Source organism: Acomys russatus, chromosome 24 (assembly GCF_903995435.1).
Source record: "Acomys russatus chromosome 24, mAcoRus1.1, whole genome shotgun sequence".
In the NCBI taxonomy this organism is placed as follows: domain Eukaryota; kingdom Metazoa; phylum Chordata; class Mammalia; order Rodentia; family Muridae; genus Acomys; species Acomys russatus.
The window spans coordinates 36756907-36760113 of record NC_067160.1 but is presented as its reverse complement, the minus strand read 5'-3'; the positions used below and the strand labels follow the sequence as shown (position 1 = coordinate 36760113).

The window sequence follows — 3207 nt, the reverse complement described above, 5'->3', positions numbered from 1 at the left end:
CTTGACTGTGCTTTAGCTCTTTCAGTGAAAAGATCCTTGCTTTTCTTTCAGGTAGAAAATTTGAAGCACACAAGTGTTACTTTTGCCCAAGGCCACCAGATAAGGGAAGGAGTGAGGTGCCCACCAAGCCTCTGGCTTTGTGGCCCCTGTTCTTCACCAGGACACTCTGCCACCCCTAAACAAATAGCACACAGAGGGGAAAATGCACATCAAGTTCTGAAAACAAAAAACAATTGCAGGAAGTAATAGCCACTTATGATTGAAAAGGATTTACATAAGAGCTTCATATAAGAAGAGGCGTGCTAACGGAGATTGGATTTGAGGGGTCTAAAGTGCAAATGTGTTGAAGTGTATACAGATAAACCTCCTACATAAGAGATTCAAAATTAACTGAGGAAGCTGATCTCCAGCAAGGAACTTGGAGCTTTTTCAAGAACACCATTCTCTGTGTTTCCTGGAGAGAAAAACAGGAAATGGGCTTCTAAAAAAGTCTGTTCAGGTTGAGTTGGACTTTCAAGAGACTTCCTTGCCAAATGAGTTTCTAAAAGGATTTGTGGAAATCGTTCTTTTAGATACATTTGCATTTTGTTTGGTTTGGTTTGGTTTTTAATACCAGACTAGACTAGTTTACTGAATTCCGGAAAGAGACCAAACACAGCCCCTTGAGGGCATTTTGGTCCTTGGAACAAAGTGAGAAGAGCACTCTGTTCAGCAGACAATGAAGCCACACTCTTGTCTCTTCTGTCGCTCTAGAATATTCTTAACATCACTAAACAGATTCTGAAACTGTTCTGCGTAGATTTTTCTCTGCTGCAGATTTAAAGTGGTAACTTCTATAAGGAAAAAAAAAAAAAAGCAACTTCAGAGCGAAATGGCAAATAGCTGCCTTGCATGAGAGACTATCTCCTAAATTTTTAGAAAAATTCCTAAGAAGTTAGTAAAATATTATTTTCTTCTCTTTTATCACACATAGGCATATACCATAAAGTATATAAACTACTTTACCTTTCTGCATGCTTGCTCTTATGCTTATGTTTACCTCTATACTAATCTGTGAATATTATTTATCTGTATGTGTGTGCAGATCAGCATGCCCATGAGTACTTTTGTTCTCTTTGTGCATATGTGTGCTGACCAGCTTTTCATAACTACAAAAAAACTATAATAAATCAGTTTGTAACGAAAACAGGTTTATTGTGGCTCACAGTTTTGGAAATTTTCATCTATTATGAATTGGCTCCATTGCTCCTGGCAACATAGTAGGTCTCAGTCGGAAAGACCTGGAAGATGAAGGCACTTTACCTTATGATGACCAGGAAGAGAAAAGAGAAAAAGACGAATGCCCTCAACTCACAGCAAAAGAGCACTCCAATGCCCTTCCCAATAGGCCACACTTCTTAAAGGTGTCTACCACCTTGTAATATCACCAAAGTGGTGAGCAAGTCATTAACATGTGGGCCTATAGGACCTAGTCCATATCTAAACTATACCAATGCATATAAAATGATAATTATGGTAAGTATAAGAATCAAAAAGCAAAAAAATTAAAAAATAAATAAATAAAAATAAATAAAAAGAATCAAAAAGCACAAATCAAACCCAGAATTGTAGCAATTCCTCAAGGAATTGAAGTAGTAAGTAAAGGTAGACTAAAGAAAACGTTCCAATTTTGAAAAAAAAAGTCATAAATCTATGTATTTCTTAAATTATTTACTATGTCCCAGGAAATTTTAAGTGAAAAAAAAAAATCAATCTAGAGAATGCTTGAAGAAGAATAAGAGCATAAGAGCGAGGGGGTTACAATCAAGATGTAATGTAAATAAATTATAATAATTAATTAATTAATTACTTTTTTAAAAGTTAAAACAAAACCTCTGTTTCCTTCTTTATTAGTTTTCAACAGGCTCTTGTGAACCATTGCACAACCATAAAAACATCTGAAAACTGGTTCAGCCAACACAGTGCCACTGGGGGGTGGGGGTGGCAGGGAGCGGGGGTGGTTTTCTGCTTTGGTCCTTAAGTTTGTTGATTTTGTGAACTGATTTGGGAACCTACAATCTTAGTTTGTCTTCTCTTGATCTATAAGATTTTCTGTGGAATGGTGATGACCCCAACTGTTCTTCCAACCTGATATGACCTTTTGTTTTTCGCCCTTGCTAATTTTAACTTTTTCAAAACTCAATTGAAATATCTTTACAAGGCCTTTTTATTTTAAGACATAATCCTTTCTGGCTCTTTGGGGGCTTTTTGATTGTTTGGTTTTTTTTTTTTTTAATGGTCAAGTAATTTTATTTTATTTCATTTCATTTAAAGTCAGAGTCTCAGTATGTAGCCCTGAGCTGGCATGGAACTTTTCATGTAAATTAGACTGACCTTGAGCTCTAGACATCCACCTGCCTCTGTCTCCTAAATCCTGGGATTAAAGGTGTGCACTACCACACAACCTAAAATCAGTGGTCAGCTGCCACAAACTAGGGTATAATGTATTAACCATATGTATTGTGTTAGAACAAAGGGCCCCTTCTACCCTTATCAAAAGGAGTATGAACCTCCTTTCCTCTCACACAGCACATTAAAAATCAGCCAACTAATCTTATTAGAAAATTACTTAAATACATTATGGAGCAATACAATATATATTTTTTTCAAGAAAGATGGAAATAGAAAGTTCCATATTTCTCTTATTAATAACTCCTAACTACCCTGTAAATTACATATCAAACATATATGAAAAAGCTTCACTCTTTATAATGCAGAAGACAGACTGAGCCAGACTTAGCATGACAGCATATTCCCTCTGCTTTATGCTTCATACATTGTAGGCTCACACCTAAAGAAACTGACAACTGCAACAACATGGTACCCAAAGCGTGCCCAAAGCTCGAGGAGGACAGAAGCCTACAGATCTAAGAACCCATCAAAGCCCAAATTGGATAAAACAGGAGAAATCACAATAAGCCTATTGTGACCAAACTTATGAAATCAAAGACAAAGAAAAGAACTCATAAAACTAGTGAAATAGATACAATAGCTTCCTGGGCAGGAAAAATCTGTTTAAATGACAATGAATTCCTTATCAAAACCCTCGGCCAAAGAAAAGTGTCACATTTTCAAACTGTGAAAATAAGAAAATAGAACTGCAACTAAGAATGTTCTATCCAGAGAGTATGTCCTTCAGAAATGAAAGAGAGCACAAGGCATTGTCAA

At 36.2% G+C, this 3207-nt stretch overlaps 1 non-coding gene across 1 annotated transcript; it reads right to left on the bottom strand.

Moving 5' to 3' along the window:
* Positions 1–2445: 2445 nt before the first annotated feature.
* Positions 2446–2571, bottom strand: LOC127207775 (U6atac minor spliceosomal RNA). The gene has a single exon (XR_007832981.1). It is a non-coding gene; the product is annotated as a U6atac minor spliceosomal RNA (small nuclear RNA).
* Positions 2572–3207: the final 636 nt, after the last annotated feature.